At 35.6% G+C, this 18,521-nt stretch overlaps 1 long non-coding RNA gene across 1 annotated transcript in view; it reads left to right on the top strand.

Moving 5' to 3' along the window:
* Positions 1-2,196, top strand: part of LOC117664372 (uncharacterized) — a 28,807-nt gene extending 26,611 nt beyond the window's left edge. Inside the window, exon 3 of the long non-coding RNA XR_004591013.2 lies at positions 2,145-2,196. This is a non-coding gene — a long non-coding RNA (uncharacterized LOC117664372). The remainder of the gene's footprint in view (positions 1-2,144) is intronic.
* Positions 2,197-18,521: the final 16,325 nt, after the last annotated feature.

The following is an 18,521-nucleotide window of genomic DNA, read 5'->3' as shown; positions in this document are numbered from 1 at the left end:
TATAATTTTAATCAAAATCTTTAAACAAGAAAATAAAAATTAATCAAACTAATATAAAGTAAGGAGTGAAAAAGTGGCTTCTAATATTCTTTACAGCAGTTATACTGTAAGTACAAGTTTTTTTATCTCCTCTCTCTAAAGTTACATTATATTACTCTTATTTCTATAAACTATCCTATCTAAACATTGAAACTACACCAACCATACTTGGTAATGTTGAATCTTTCCATCACTGGGCATAAGTAATCATGTCACAATCATGATATATTGAAATAATCTTCAATATTATTTATTATTTTATTTATTTTCTAAAAGAAAAGTTCCAGCTTCAATTGAATATTGATCTTTAAAATCACATTTCCAATATTCAGTATATTGAAACACCTTTATACATTCTAGATAATTTCTCTGGCATCATGTACCAATACATCATTTTATAAAAATTTCCATCGAGATCAAACACAATGTAAATTTCATCGATGTAATGTAAATTCAATGTAAATTCATTTTAACTACATCTTTTCCATTGATCCATCTATGTATTTAAACCAAAAATTTGACTTGTCAACAAAATTTTAGCAATTACATGTTTATCATTATATAATTGTATTTCATATTCTGGTTTTCTTTGCTCCATAACATATATCTTTTTATCCATTTTAAATGTTTCAGATAACTGTAAATTTATTATTTATTTATTAATCAAATTTCTATACCGCCATACTCCCGAAGGACTCAGGGCGGTGAACAGCCAAGATAAAATAAAGATAATACAAATATTAAAAAATCCCTTAAAATTATTAAATATTTCGGCCGAAACACAGATTAAAACACCCAATTTATAAAATCACGAATTAAAAGATTTAAAAATTTAAAAGATGGGAGTTAGGCCATCTTTTAATCCCCAAATGGGAAAAGCATTGACAATTATATGCCTCTGTTAGTAAATTTTAAATTTCCCTTGATAGTTTTCCAATTAGTCATGGTATGTCACCCATATTTCTATCTGCCAGTTCTCTTCTATGATATGTTTCAAGATAAGATTTATAAAAATATTTTTGGCACAACTTGGGTTTGTAACTATTCCATATTTGCAATATGGCATGTCTAATACAATTATTTTTAAAGTCCACATTAATTTTAATTTTTTATTCTTTTGTTCAATTCTGTCCGATTCTCAGACACCACCTGGAAAAATCCCTGCAGTTTTCTTGGCAAGGTTTTTCAGAAGTGATTTGCCATTGCCTCCTTCCCAGAGCTGAGTGAAAGTGACTGGCCAAGGTCACCAACATGGTTTTGTGCCTAACTAGATCTCATGGTCTCCTAGTTGTAGCCTGATTTCTTAACCACTCCCCCAACTGGTTATGCCATACCATAAGTATCCATGTCATTCAAAGCTCAGGTTGGGACTGTAAAAGTCTCTTATTTATTAGCGAATCCATTCTTTTGTCCAAATCAAACATCAAGCAGTGAAATACAATTTCAACTCTAGTAAACCCAGTCCTATTTTGTTTCAATCTTGCTACACTTTATATCTCATTTGTGTTTTTCCCTCTTGTCATATATATATTTAGCTATCTCTTTTTGCTATTGTTTAAATGGTACAACCATTGTCAAAACAGGTATTGTGAAATGGCCATTTTTTTTTCAAATCACTAATTTTCTTCCCTGGCTCTTGGCAGTAATGTGGCTTTCTCTTTATATAAGTTGGGGATCAACTTGAAAGATAGTATTCACCCCCACCCATTCGGAAATTTCCCCCTTCCACATAAAATACAATAAAAAGACAATTCCTTATAACAATGGGAAAATATTCCATATAGTCTACTCCTAGCTATTTGCTAGCAGGTCAGGTGACAGAAGTTTAAATTACAATCTAGATGTTAAAATTACAATGATAGATAAGAAATTTACAATTTTTATGTAAATTATAATAATATGTACTACCGTACTAACAACTTATAGGCTATTGACTCCTTGAAAGCTAACATAATAACACACAAATTGTGCTCTCCAAGAGCCTCACCTGTGTCTTTTTGGTAGGACCAATACTTTAGAAAGCATTCCACTGTTCAGTTACCAAATCTTACTTTCATGCATTATCCTGCTCATTGTATTGCCTGAAGCATATCATTTTATCTTAGCCACAGCAGGGCCAGCCTTTCCCCAACATGCTCTGAAGTCTGAGAGTCTACTCTGCAAAAGACACAGAGGCAGAACAGTCGTCTCCGAGATGCTGCTGCATATTGCACTTTTCACTTTTCTGTGAGCTATGAATACAATTTCATCAGTTGTCTTTGTTGCTCATTACAATGAAGAAGGAGCAAAAGAACACAGGCACAAGGGTGAAATAATAAAATACCTACAATTTGCTGTAGGAAAAGTGAAATGGTTGTTAGAGGTAATCAAACAAAGTAATTCTTTTCTTTTGCTTCTTGAACATAAAATCTCTATGTTTTATAACTTATCCCCTTCCTTTTTACTGGGTATTTCAACTGCACTACTTCACCTCTCACTACCAATGTTATTGTATGCAGTTCAGTTAGAGTAGCTTTAGTGCTACAGGTTTGCAGATGAATGATAAATTCCCAAGCTAGTGTTATCTAGAAATGTTATACAGCTGCTCCCCAGATTCCCAGCTACAACTTCCCAAATATTCCCATGCCACGAAGATATAAAACGTAAAGGAAAAATGCATTTAGAATTGTGCATTTGAGAGCAAAGAACTTAAACGTAAGCACCACAATTAAGATGGAAGTGGTTTATGGGAAAAGGCATGCAAAGGTGATGTGAACCAAAAATCTAAAAAAACCTAGCTTCTTCCACTTTGTAACACTATATGTGCTAGGCTTTTGATCGCAGCCATCATGTTGCCATGAATATTATGATATCATTTGGGTAATGATGTCAGGATTTGTGTGCTGTCACTTGGCATCCCTCTCCTCTAGGCAGTTGCCATGGCACTGTAGCGAAGTTAAAATCTACCTTCTATGTTACTCTTTTGTGAATTAAAGAAAAATGGCCTCTCTTTTCCCCTTGGCTGGTGGACTGAATATTGTATCATACATATTTAAATATGTCTCAGATTTTAATTGACGTTGAACTGAAATGTTGGGGTTATTTTACTTGACTAGCTTAAAGAGTGCAATTGAAAGTAACAATGAAAAATCAAGGCTAGCCTCATTAGCCCATTATTATTTTGAAAGACATATAAAAATCCTTACTAATTTCAGCTGCAGGGAAAAAAAATAACATCTATGCTGTCTATGCTATGCTATGCTATGGCTATCTATGAAAAATTATTTCTAGGGCATTTAAAGAAGGCATGACAGTTCTCGGGACTCCAGTTTGATCTCTCTTACTACAAGTAACATTAGACCAGTTTGTTACCAAAGGAACAGGTTCCAAGACATTCCTTCCCTTTTATGGTATATCTTCACATTTTTTCAGTAATTTTTTTTCTATAGACAGCTGCACTGAAATTTAGACTTGGTTTCACAGGCTGAAAATGGTTTGGCAAAACTAAGGTAGCATTTCAACCTTTGATTAGCATACTTAAAGCCCCTACTGACAGTATATGTAGGTTTTTATTATTGCTTGGGTTTGCTATTTTTTTGCTCCTTTGTTTCAATTATGTGGTTATTTTTCCTGTTTTTCTTTTATTGAAATTTGTGAATGGCGCAGAATCACACTAGAAGTCAGGCAATGTACACATTTTAACAATACCAATATCACTATGCTGGTTACCACCTTTTAAAGCCTTACATGGGACGAAGTTATAACCAAGTTATTTTTTTGGGACCACCTCTTCCTGAGAGTATCTGCACATTCCACCAGATCAGAGAGTGTGGATATGCTTCAGGCCCTTCCCTTAAATCTTACTATCTAGTGGGACCCACTTTCAAAGCAGCTCCTGTATTGTGGAACATACCGTACTTCCCTTTGAGATCTGGTAAGCACCCACCCTCTTAGTCTTTCAGAAAGCTATAAAAAGTTGTAAGGTTAGAGTCTGGGGATGAATGATGCAGATGATGGATTATGTGCATAGTTTTTCTTAGCTTTTGTTTAACCATTTTTATTGTTTGTGATGTGACAGCCATATGAATATTATAAACAAATAAATCTCTTTTAAATTAAAAAGGATTCATTCTTTAAGTTCTGAACACATCTCCATCAACATCTTTGACTTGATTTCATCCATGTGATGAATAAAATATTGGGAAACAGAAGTTTTATGATTGTTCTTTGTGGCATTATTCCTTGATACTTCTTTCCAATGTGATAACATCCCTTGATGAGCACTCTGAATATCACTTTTGAGCCTTTTTTATAGTCATTTAATTTTCATGCCATCCAATTCACTCTTATCTAGCTTGCCACTGAGCAAGTCATGGAGTAGTTTCTCAAATTATTTGATGCTCAACATACATGATGTCTATAGCATTTCTATATTCTATTAAACAATTTATCTGAACTAGAATTATGAGTTAAGATACTTTTGGCATGATTTGTTCTCGACAAATCCATGTTGACCACTTGTAATGACTACATTCTTGTCAAAATGCTTATAGTATGTGTCTTTAGGATCTGTTGTACTGAATGGCCCATATCTTAATATGTCTTCTTTTTATTCTGAATTTTTCTTTTTATTTATTGAGAAGATAACAGACAATATTTGTTCTCCAATCATCAGGGACTTCAATACTTCTCCAGGATTTCTCAAAGAGAATATATAGCTAGCCTTATGATGTGATTTCTTTGATCCTGGAGATTTTAACTCATTCCAAGTAAATACGTATTCCCTGACCATGTTTCTATCTGTCTCGAGTTTCAATTCCACTCCTTCAAAAATGGGAAAGACTATAGAGGAAACCAACACACGTCCTGTTTTTCACAAGATATTTGTGAAATATATAGATCTTTCTTAATTGGACAGTAGTTCTGCTGTTTCTTCATTACCTGTAATCATATTACCATCATGGAGCACCTCTGATATATTAGGTTTTTTTCTTTTGAACATATATAACAAAGCCTTATTTTATTATTCTTAGCATTCTTCTTTAAAATCACTTCGGCTGTCTGCAATCTTCTTTAATAAACTGGACTTCTATTTCCTTTCTGTGATATGTTTGTTATTCTCAGATCTTCCTGCGTTTGTGTTGGGTTATGTGTATGTTGTGTGTACATATGTATTGGTTTCCTCTGCAGTCTTTCCCATTTAAAAAAAAAAACTTGATTGGTGTTATTTGTTTACTTACAATATTTGTATACTGGCCATATCACCACACTCCAAGTAGTGTTAAAAAAAAAAAAAACTCACTGGAAACAACCCTTTCAACAAAGCATCATAGCCACCACCATGCAGGGTAAAACAAATATTTATTCATTGTTCCTCTGCACTTTTCTGCATGATTTTTACCATTCTCATTTAATTTGATGGAAAGGTAACAGCACTTATTTACTTAGTGTTGGGAAAAAAATGCCTACTTAAATAAGGAGCCAAAGCAATTGGAGAAAGTATGTATTATTGGCATGCACAAATTACAGTGATCCCTGGGCTCCTCACCAAGCAATTGCAGAAGAGTTGAAAACAAAGCAAGGTTACAGGTGTTGCACTGCATAAGAAAGATAAAAAATATATATTTTTAAAAATCACAGTGTGATCCTTACCCTGGAATGATTTTGATAAGAAATGGTGGGGGGGGGGAGCCTAACTGTGATGCCTCTGCAATTCTTCACACTACAAGAATTCTATCCTGCTAGCTAACGTCATCCTGTTCTGTAAATTATAGTTATTATTTTATCCACATACTTACCTCTTTCATGCCATTCTGTTTACAGTGGAAGGAAGGACAGTTGTCTGGTTTCCATATTGGTCTCCACTCCACAACCACAATACTAACCTTTATTTCAGGGGTGAAATCTAGTAGGTTCTGACAGGTTCTGGAGAACTGGTAGCGGAAATTTTGAGCAGTTCAGAGAACCGGCAAATATCACCTCTGGCTGGTCCCAGAGTGGGGTGGGAATGGAGATTTTGTAATATCCTTCCCCCAGGAGTGGGAAGGGAATGGAGATTTTGCAGTATCTTCCTCTGCCATGCCCACCAAGCCACGCCCACCAAGCCATGCCCACAGAACCGGTACTAAAAAAAATTGGATTTCACCACTGCTTTATTTCAAAGTGCAATTTTTATCACAGTCCTCCTTTAAATCATGAATGTTTCATTTCTACATATTAAGGAAGTTTAAATGAATTAATTAGGAAGTGAATTAAAATTTTGATGAAATTATTTTAGATGTGGAGGCAGGATTCTTTCATTAATTTTAACAGACAAGCAACCATCTGACCGTTTTCAGTCTTTCATGTTATAATCATCTCTCTTGAAGTCTGTGGCTTCCTCTCCCCTCCTTTATTTCAGTTAAATTCAAGAGAAAGATATCGCAAAAGTACTCATGTTGAACTTTTGTGAGATTAGGAAGTGGGGGAAATTGCAAAGAGATGGATGAGTAAAAGAAACAACAGTATTTGTACTTCCAACTATCTCACTATTATAAAATAGACTCAAAAATACCAACCAAACCAGTTTTAAAGAATTTTTGGAGAAGAGGAAAAAATGTGGCTGACTTTGGTAGTCTACTCATATTAGTTGATGGATTCGATTAGATGGACTCCATATAAGAGACTTGGTTCAAATGTATTCTAAGATGACCCATGTACGCCATGAGTCAGACAATTTGTCTGATGAAAAAGTTTGGCACCTAAATGCCCGAGACTTTGTAAACTATCACTTGGCCTAATACATTTATAGCCTCTAAGGGTTTGGGTTCTTCCCCGCTGTAGACCAGGGTTTCTCAATATCAGCTATTTTAAGATGTATGGCATTCAACTTACATAATTCTCTAGCCAGTTGCTGAGGTTGAGACATACTTGTCAAAGTTCTGACTGATGAACCCAACCAAACCAAGCAGGGCTGAGATGATCCAATCTCTTAATAAAGGTAAAAGGTAAACGTTACCCTCACACATATGTGCAAGTTGTTCCCGATTCTAGGTGGCAGTGCTCATCTCTGTTACAATGCTGGAGAGCCAGCACTGTCTGAAGATGTCTCTGTGGTCATGTGGCCGGCATGACTAACTGCCAAAGGCACATGGAACGCTGTTACCTTCCCACCAAAGGTGGTCCCTATTTTTCTACTTGCATTTTTACATGCTTTCAAACTGCTAGGTTGGCAGAAGCTGGGAGAAGTAACAGGAGCTCACCCCGTTATGCAGCACTAGGGATTCGAACCGCCAACCTGCCGACCTTTCTGATCGACAAGCTCAGTGTCTTATCACTGAGCCACCACATCCCTCATCTCTTAATACAAAATCTCTTAATACAAAAGTTTACTGAGTACATCATTTTGGCATTGATGAGGACAAAACTAGATCTGGCTGTTTCCCACACAAATCCAATGACAAAGTTCAGGTTCTGTCTCCCCCACAACTAGAGCAGGTCACATTGCTCAACTGAGTCTCCTCAATTGTTGTGAGAAAGTCTTTCTGGCTCTGATAAACACCTGCCGAAACATCCTTGGTTCTCACGCCTGGCATCTTGATGCCTGAAACCTACGTTCTATCTCCCCCTTCCCTCCCTCCATAGTTTGTTGGCAAGCTGAGAAGTGATAATACTTGCAACAGCAAAAAGCGGTTTTTGAAGTTTGACAATACTGCGATAAGTCAACAAGGCCCCTTCAAGTTTGGTTCAATTGCTAGTGACACCAGGGATATATTGATGCAATATTCTTGGCATGAATAAGGAGGTAGTTAGCTACTGACATCTTCTAAGATTCTTTTTCTAAATTAACCTACAATGTGGAATTTCCCAATCCAGATATGAATCAATCCAACTGAGATTGAGCTTTTGTGATCAGTCAAGATCAGTCAAGCTAAGTGCTCCCACCTAGCTGGGAACAAAAAAAAAAATCAATAACACCCAAACCCCAAATAAAAAATAAAATAAAGCCGGCTTCCATTACATTTTAGGAGAAAACAAGAACCATTTAAGGAAGAACATTTCCTTTCCTTATGTAATTGCTCTGTGCCCCTTGTATGAAGAATACTCTTTTAGTGTCAAGTCCTACCTGAAAGAAATGCAAGATTTTTTTCATCCAGTTATTAAAATTAGGAAGTAGACTTTTTTTAAAAAAAACCTGCCACCTCTCCTTTTTATGAAACTCATCCAATGAGACATTATCTTTGAGGCACGGATGCTCACATTTCAGAATTAGTTATTATTGATCTAATGTTTGAGAAAGTAAATTAGTACAATAATATACAATCATATGTTTACTTCTCAATTCCTTTGTGAAGTCAGGTAAAATAATGGTTTCTTTATTTACTTAAAATCCCTTTCCCCCTAGCTATAAAAGTGCTAGTAAGGAAAATGCTTTTTGATTACTGTACAGCATAGTGGCTGATATTTCAAACTGTAATGGAAGGGAGAAAGCCAGCATCATAGAGTGGTAATAAAAATGGCTAATATGTACATAAACCTTCTTCAAAACCAGCATAAGGGGCTGCAGAGCCCAAGAAATACATTGAGTAGATGTCTTGAGATGGGGACGTGGAGGTGTGTTATTTGTTTCTTATTGTATTGATTATATTGCAGTGATATCATATAAATCTGCTATACTCAGCAAAGACAGTTTTACTGCTCTGCTGTGGTGATTATTACAGAAAGCATAAATTGGGTCATAATTCTAAAGAATTGTCAAGAAACCAAAGTTGTTCCTTCAAAATGGTGTTTGTCAAATCTTCAAGAGGAGATCAATAATTTAGCATGTGCAGGTGTAGAAATGTTGTGGTGTTTATTATTGTTTCTACCAACACTGTCAAGAAAGAGAAGGAGTTTATATTATGTACTTGCTCTCTCCCTCTCTTTCCTGTCTTCTGATTCTTACTAAACATGCAAGATTTAAACATATTCAGAAACTTTCTGAAGAGATGCTAGAATACTCATACATAATGCATTGCAGTTTACAACTTTGCCATTAATAATATTCTAAAGATGATTATACACTGATATTAGACCCTGTTAATGAATGAATAATTCTATTTTTGGTTCATGTCAGTTTCATAAGTATCTCTTTATAACTCTGGCTCAATTTTTGCATTAAATTGTTTTTTAAAAACATTTTAAAAAAATTGACCTGAATATTAGTATGACTTCAAATACTTTTGTTCCACAAATTCTGAGGTTGAGAAACAGTGCTAAATGCAATTTACAAGCTTAATCTTCCAGGGTTCTAAATCTTGCATGAAATTTTATGACTGAATCTTCCAGCCCATTGAAGAATGTGACAATATTGAAAGAAGTCAATGGAGGGGACTGACTGAAAGAATTAACTTAGCTTGCTTTTCTACCTGATGTGATGGTAATGGGGAAAAATGTACTTTATAAGGATGGTTTGTTAACAAAGACAACTATTAATGATGGAGACAAAAAAGACCATATTTCTTCTTAGAACTGAACCTGACTAGAGAATAGTGTAATCAGGTATTTAGGAAGAAAGTAATCTCACTTTCTACTTGTTGTCAGTGTTAACTTTTAAATTCCTGCAATTGCAGTAACTTTCATTTGTTTTTTGTTTTTTTTACTACGAACAGTAATTTACATTCTTCCCATCTCCTGAAACCAGTATATATAATATTATCTTATATGTATATATTAAGTTGTGATTTTCCTACACTTCATATATTTTGTGAAAAAAATATTACCACTTGATATCAGCTTCTTGACATTACATCATTGTGAAATGCCTCATGTTCTTCAGAATTCAATTGTTTCAGCTAGCTTAATTGTGTGGCTAGAGCCAGGAGAGATACTGAATTTTATAGGCCAAATTGTGCATTGCATACTCTCATAACAATCAAGATTCTGAATCAAATTATTTTGCTCATAGGCTAGGAAGAAATCAAGAAAGAGAGTTTTGGGGCTGTTATTATTTTTAATAGAAAGGGAATGATGGACTCAAATCCAATGGGGAAGTTTTCAGGTGCCACGTAGATTGCAATGACTACCATGAAAGATTGCAAAATTGCATTCTATATGGGCAGCCTTATACAAATCACTGGCTCACTTCAGAAGCATGTAAGGATTGAAGATTGATGTAGTATAAGAGGGTCATTGCAAATTTTTCAGTCTGGTGTCACTATTGAACCAAAATAAAAAGCTTGCCAGCCAAAGTCTCAGTCAATCAGTACTTTTCCTCCACTGGCAAGGATGAATGAAATATCTTGCAGGTGGGAAAGCAACAAATCTTCTTCCCATATTTGGAAATCGGTAGGGGATGTTTTGTCAGATTTCCCCAGGTAGCAGACGATGAGGAAGCAGTAGGAACAAGAATGAGTGAATAGGCAGGTGAAGATTAGATTGACGGGCTCATTTGACAATTTTGTTGTGAGGTTAGGCTCTGGAGGCAGGTGTGAACATGCTGTGAACACCTGGTCTTTTTATTTTATGTCTGTCTTCAGCCTCAGGAAATTCTGCACACCACTGGCATGGAATAATGTTCTGTAATTCAATCTCCAAAGCACTGACAGTAGTACTCCTTTGGAGTAACAGCTTGAATGCCAATTCATAGACGGTATTTACAGGCAACAGTCCTGAGAAGCACATTCTATCCATGGCCACTTTGAATGATTACCACAACTTTACAATTTCAGAGGTATGCCAGGCAAACAGCAGCCACTGGAATATACAGTAGTTGATTGGGCAGAATGGGGAAAATTGGGACATCTGCCACTCTACAGATAAAGCATCCCTTTTTTCCCGGGGTATATACAAAAGGTAATAATGCAAAACCAATAGTTTGTGAGGCTGGGAATGAAGTTCTCTAAATCTAGCAGGAGGCATGCAACTATTAAACTGTTGAACATACTTCAAACACCCATCTCTCCAAGGAGCTTCTGTTTTAGCACTCCGTTGTTTTCATTTGTACACATGGGGGCAACTGAAAGGATTATTTCCAATGTATAGAGAAAACAGCTGGCAAAATGAAAACTAGTATTTCAAGGTCTATATGAAACTTTCAATGTGACTTTCCCATTATTAGATATGATGCACACTCTTGAGTCCTTAGTGCATTTCAGTAACAGATCTCAAACTATTTTTGGCCTGTATTCTAACAGTTACTGAAATATATTGACTAGAACTGTGCAAAACTTTGCTGAGATAATTAAATTGAAAAGTGATCTGATGGACTCACTTTAATAACCTGATGTATGAAGCAACATTTCTAAATACAAATTGAACTGTTTCACTTTTCTAATTTTTCAGCAGTTTTTCTGGCAATGCACAATGTAGCAATAGCAATAGTACTTAGGCTTATATACTGCTTCACAGTGCTTTAAAGCCCTTTCTAAGCAGTTTTACAGAGTCAGCATATTGCCCCCAACAATCTGGGTCTTCATTTTACCAACCTTGGAAGAATGGAAGGCTAAGTCAACCTTGAGCCTGGTGAGATTCGATCTCCCAAACTGCTGGCAGCTGGTGATCAGCAGAAGTAGCCTGCAGTACTACACTCTAACCATTGTACCACCATGGCTCTTGAATGTACATGTGTATGTGGAAGCCACTTGTTTCCAACAGAAGAGTCTGGTCAAAGCAAACTGTTCCTCTCTCACCTTATGAAACAGAGTTTCACACGGAGTGTTGAGGTGAATTGCACAGTTCTTTGTGCTAGAAGCACAGATTACACCCACTTTGTGCAGACTTAACATTGAGTAAAACCAGTGTATAGATTATCTATAATTAGTGTCTATTTCAATTTTCCATAATAATAATATAGCATTATTTATTACTACGTGATCTGATAATGGGAATATTAAATTAGATCAACTGACTTGGGCTGTTTTCCAATTACAGATAGTCCTCACTTAACAACTGCCCTGTTTAGCAATCATTTGAAGTTATCACATGGCAAAAAAAGTAGCTTTATGACTGGTCGTTGGACTTATGACCATTGTAGCATCCCCAGGGTTGTGTGATTGAAATTTTGGTGTTTTTCAAACAGCTGGCATTTATGACTGCTGCAGTGTTATGCACATGGTCATGGAATGGAATGGAATATTAAGATTAACATTTATTTCAGCACAATGGCTTTAAGGGTTCATCGCAGTAACATTTTTAAGTACACCACTTCACCTTTTCAAAATGAAAGCTTAGCATAACATATCTAAAGTGTCCAGCAAAGAGCAACAGCATGTATGACTACAGAGGTTTTTTTGTTTTTGTTTTTGCTGGATTTTACAGAACTTCTTTGAGTCTGGAAATAAGGATGTTAAGTTAATTTTTACAGGGAATTTAAGTTTTTGAAAGCTAAATTAATCCTATTTAAATTCAATTAAATTTAAATATGGCCGGGGAACAATATACCTGGTTCCTTTGATCAGCTAATCAGCAAGGCTGACTCAGTATAGCTGATGCCTTTTTCGAACTAAGTACATCAGGAGGCCAGAAAACTTTGCTGTTGTAGGTGGCAGGTCACTTATAGCTTGTATAGGACTATAGTAATAAATTCTGTCCAATTGGTTTGAAAGAATAGCTGACAAAGCAGATGTCCCCAGTTCACAGAGAGGTTAAAAATAAATTTTCACCTCTGTGCTAAGTCAGCATCTTTATATAAAAAAAACCCCCTTCTACAGCATCTTTAATGTATTTCAGCATGCCATAAGGCATATCCAGGACCTTTATGTACTGCTTTTATGCATCTTAACTGGAGTTTTGCTATATCTGATATAAATCAAAATTGCTTTTTATTTTATATTATGTATTATCAATATTGTATATGGCAGCTATATTTCATAAAATTGTTAAAAGAAAAGAAAGGAACCTACTATTAGTTACAAGTTCAAAACAACTATATAGACATATGTACTGAAGTTTTTTTCTTGGAAGAAAATGTTGTTCCTCTGTAGACAAAAAAGAAAAAAGCTTAAATTTTTCTCAGTGGGAAAACTGAACTGTGCTAATAAAATATCCCTTAATCTGTAATATTGGGTAGAAATGCTGGCCTTTGCACTAAGCAATATTAAGTATTTTTCTTTTCTTCAAGCTTTGTTATTGTTGTAAACCCTTTCACTGAATTATTGCTATTGAAGTGACTTATGATAACTTCATATTTAAGTAAAATACTATATTGGCATTCAGAGCTCTTTTCTTTAGAAAATTAGGTATATGTACTATGTGAATAAAACTTACCATTCAAGGCTTAGGAAAACAATCAATTCCTAAAGAGCAACACTGAATGCCAAGTAATAAATAGACATCAGGCAGTGGTACAAAAGTTGATTCTTTGGTCAAATAATCCTAGAGGAGTATCCAAATAACTGTTGTTTGGTTCAATTGTCCTTCAGGCACTGTTCTGTATACCTTTCATAAAGGTTGGTCACACGACATAAAAATAAATAAATGAGATTTGAAATCAGGGATTTCAGATTCAAATGGTTGTAATGGCATGGGGACTAATTTATTAGCCTAAGGGCCATATATGCACAACAATTAAGGTAAGTAGTCAGAAGTACAGCTGTTCAGTTGACATGAATTGCTCTTATTTGGAACAGCATTTAGAACAGCAAAGGTGCCAGGAAAGGAGAAGAAGGTGATCTGGGAATACATGATGACTGATTGCCAGGATTTGTCCCAAAATGTCAAATAAGAAGACAAAAGCTGCTAAACAGCAGTTTAGACTGGATCCACTGGAGAGAAGGCAACAACAAGCACACAACTGTCCATTACCTAGAAGTACAAAGGGAACAAAGCCAACATAGATCAGGGTCTGGGACTTGCAGCCTCCACTGCCACCACAGATTGTTCTTGCTATAGTTTGAGAAAAATGACTCCACAACTTGTCAGAACAGGCAGAGGTGCTTCCTCATTCCTAATCTCTTAATGAAGCACTGTCCTGGGACCTATCAGCTCACCATCTAAATGTAGAGCTATGCATCTCTGTAAAAACGAGGAGCAAGGCTTGCTGGAGTAGGAGAAGATCCCAACCCTAATTTTGTTGGTTGCCTTACATACCAAGCAATCAAATCATTGCTCTTCCACTAGCTCCAAGGACATGAAATCTGTGCGTCACTTTCTTGTCTGCTTAAGGGTCATGATGTTGGTACTACTTTTTTCTTATTGTTTGTGAGTGAACTTCAGGGTACACAGACTATGCTGGAGGGTTGCAGGCACCCTATGGAGACTGTCCTCCTGGATTATATGGAAGGCTCATACAAAGAGCCTTGATAGTACAGTGGTTTAGTGCACCCTGTTATTAACACAGCTGCCTGCAATTTCTGCTGGTTCGAATCTCTCCAAGGCTCAAGGTTGACTCAGCCTTCCATCCTTTCTAAGGTAGGTGAAATGAGGACCCGGTTTGTGGGGGCAATAAGATGACTTTGTATAAAATATACAAAAGTATGAAGGCTATTGCTTAACGCATTGTAAGCCGCCCTGAGTCTCTGGAGAAGGGCGGCATATAAATCAAATTTTTTTTTTAAAAAAGAAAAAGAACAGAAATTATCTTCCCAAGATACGATTGAGTCAGAACTCCCAAAGCAGACTGGGTTTGCATGCCGGTGACCTTCAAACTGCTCTTTCCACATTCATAGATTGGCCAAGCTATGTTTACATAATCCGATGCAAAACTGACTCCTGCAATGAACCAAGGTTAATGGAGCCCAGCAGAGAGAATAAGGTCCAATAAATATTTATTATCTTTCCGATCAGAACACTTACAATTAAGCTTCGCAATATAGGTTGACATTTTTTTTAAACTAAATTAACCATGCCATTGTGTTCTAATTTATATTCTTGTCTTCCATCTCTTTGTAGTGGTTAACTGTGAGAGACTTTGAGAGCCTTTAGAGACAAAGATCTAGTTTTTAAGAGTTTTAAGAGTAAATGAATAAATAAAGGACAGCAAGACAAACCAAGGTTAAGTAAAATATGCTTTAGCCAGGGCATTTTCCCATTGACAGAACTGAAATAAAACATACTGAAGGAGGTAATGTTAAGGATTAAGTTGAGGAATAGATCTGCATTTACTCTGGAAGATGAATTAGCCCTTCCAAGCACCAGACAAGGCCAATGACCTTTCAGATGAAAAGAGATGTTGATATTCCTTGTTTTCCATCTTGTACTTGACTGTCTATTGTGGCTGTCCATAGAAATTGTTCTTGATACAGAAATACTGATAAGCAACCCAAGGACAGAGATACATTTCTCTTTATAGACACTGATAATGGTAATAATAAATATTTTATTTACCTTGTTTATGCCTGATAATAGCAGAGCTTCATTTTTTAAAAAAATGATTACATGAACTGAAAGAAGTTCTAAAGGAATAATATGAATTCAAAGAAAATTTTTAAAAATACTGTCATATATAAGCGCATATATCCAACTAACAGCTTTAAAACATTCTGTGGATTGAGTGCACAATTGTTTCAATCTGAGACACTCATGAAGTAATACCATAAATGCAAACAGGTAAAAAGCATAAAGAGCTTAATTCATGCCACAAAGCATGGAAAAGTTCGAGTACATACACTATAAAGATTATTTGAAATAAATTGCAGAAAACTACATGATCCCAGAAATTCAATTAGTTGTGTTGCAAAAGTACAACCATGTGTTCAAATCATCTCTTAGGTTAAAATGGTTTATTTTATCAGATTGCTCATTTTCTAAATCCTATTGAAGAGGATATAGGGTTTAAATGTCATATCAACAAGAACCAAATGATACCTATGAATATATAAATACTGGCTTTTATTTAAATACAAAAGTTAAGCGGGGGTAGGAGCCTATCAATCAATTAACAGAATAATAGAGTTGGAAAGGACCTTGGATATTTATAGTCTAATCCCATATTCCTATAATCCCATTTTAGACAAATAGAATAGAAAACTTTATTGGCCAAGTGTGATTGGACATATAAGAATTTGTCTCCAGTGCATAAGCTCTCAGTGTAGGGTACATACAAACAACAAAGTAATATAATCATATGTATATAATATAATTTGTAATATAATCAAATGACAATCTAATGTTAAAAACCTCCAGTGATGGAGTATCCACAACTTCTGAAGCCAAGCCATTCCATTAATTATTCTCATTGACAGGAAATTTCTCCTTAATTCTATGTTGGATATCTTTTTGATAAGCTTCCATCCATTACTAATTAAGAAATTGACAACTTTTACAATACCAGAGCTGAACTGCAAACTTAAAAAAAAAAAACCTAGCATTATAAAAGAAGTCAGCACAATTACAGATATACTCTCTTCAGTCTAGCATCAAATGATATAAAATCCAATCAGCCTCCATTAAATGTTTCTACCCCAAAGCAGCATTGTGCAGCTGAGCACCTACTTTTCCCAACATCTGCTGTTAGTAATCTTAATTATCCACAGATTATCTGGCTCAGCTCCTCTTAGTTAATTTTGTGAAGTACAAGCAAGTGGCACTATATCCCTTACTTCATGCAAGATATAACTTGTAATCTTGTTTAGTTGGTTCAAAATAAGTAGCAGAGCCTGACAAACGTGTATAGCATATCAAACACTTTAATGTCTGTCCTAATAAATGATCAGAAAATTTACAGCTATAAAGAGCTGTAACATGTAAATAAAAATGAGTATTTAATTGGTTGCAACATAGAACAAATAGATAAGTCAACAAAAGAAAGCAAAGTGTGATATTCATAACAACTCTCATTAATGAGGAATGGTTAGATATTTCTATTCAGGGTGGACTTCCATAGCCCAGGGAAGGATTCCATGACTGCAATTGTCTTATAGAGCCTAGAATGTGTTCTGTACTACACAACCTGGGAGCATCTTGAGAGTCCAATAAATCAGCCCAGATATAATTAGTCCAACAGTCTCTTTCTATGAGCAGATAGCCAGAGGTTTCAGTACTCAGTTCACAACTAAGGTATGAAACTACTGTCCCTAAGCATACAGTTGTAATTTATAGTGTTATTACTTGTAACCAAGAGTTTTGGGTCAATTATAGCACATATAATCACTGGGTCTTTTTTCATTAAAGATAAAAACTTATTTGTGTTAATCATACTTCATCTGCCTCTGCTAATCATAGCACAGGTTGCTTTTTTAATTTGTAAACCAGCAACATGTAGTTGATTTAACCCTGTAGGCGTTCTCTAGGAACCCCAACTTTCCCGGGCTTCTACGGTGATTAACCAATTGTGTAACTTTGAGTAATCATGTTTTTTTTTAAAATTTGATTTATATGCCGCCCTTCTCCGGAGACTCAGGGCGGCTTACAATGCGTTAAGCAATAGCCTTCATCCTTTTGTATATTTATACAAAGTCAGCTTATTGCCCCCACAATCTGGCTCCTCATTTCACCTACCTTAGAAAGGATGGAAGGCTGAGTCAACCTTGAGCCTGGCGAGATTCGAACCAGCAGAAATTGCAGGCAGCTGTGTTAATAACAGGGTGCTTTAGACCACTGTACTACCAAGGCTTAAGGTGGAGATGACATTTCCATCCCTTTGTAATGTATAGGACATGGGCTGAAAGGAATAAATTCTAGAACTAGTTTTCTGTGTTTAACAAAAAGAACAGGTTTAAAGAGGAGTGTAGATGCTCACTTAAGTGAAGTATTGCAAAGAGGAGAGTAGATAGAAACTGGAACTGGGTCTTGGAATCAGTTGTTGCTTAATTTAGATAACATTCTTACTATGTTTGGTATGTAATTGTCCCAGGACACTCAATGACCAGCCTTTCATTCAAAAAACATGGCAAAAATACATCTAGACAATAACATTTAAGTTCCCACAATCAACAGAGTAAACTTATAGAAGTGTGCTGTATAGACAGGAATACAACCACATGGCTTCATTCATACCTTGGTTTTTTTTTTTAATTTAAAAACAAACAAATTAACAGTGAAAAGAAGATCTGTTTGCTAGAAAATGGTCAAGAAGCGCTGTATAGCAAAAGAAATAATAGTGTTGACACTAACCCAACTTTAAGCTGAACCAGACAGTATTTAAAAAGTTAGGAACATGTCAGATTTAATACTCCATTCATTAATATGTTTACCAATAGAAGTTTCTCTTTAGTGGTAATGGACCATTAATTTTATGGAGCAGAATTTTAATACTTGTCAGCATCTCCTCTCCACGGCAGTTAGCTCAACTGAAATTGCTATTATGTGAAGTCAAGGTGTAGCTAAATTCCCTTGTGGTAATAAGATTTTTCCAGTGAGCTAACACCACTGAGAAAATCCAGACCAAATCTTGCTAGTGTGCTACTTTAATGTATAATTCATTTACTATGAAAAATCTGACCAGATGTATTCTCCAACTTCAGGGCAAATTAAGCAATGCTCCATTGCAAATGTTAAAGTACCTTGTAAACATTGTATTGGAGCCGGTGAGCAGATCTTGAGTTTAAATCTCTTGTAGACTTATCCTTTCTATGTATGTTATCAATTAACCTCCAGCAAATACACAG

The sequence above is a fragment of the Pantherophis guttatus genome, chromosome 3 (assembly GCF_059756535.1).
Source record: "Pantherophis guttatus breed Tessera chromosome 3, ASM5975653v1, whole genome shotgun sequence".
In the NCBI taxonomy this organism is placed as follows: domain Eukaryota; kingdom Metazoa; phylum Chordata; class Lepidosauria; order Squamata; family Colubridae; genus Pantherophis; species Pantherophis guttatus.
The sequence above is the reverse complement of the archived record's forward strand: the minus strand, read 5'-3'. Positions and strand labels throughout refer to the sequence as shown.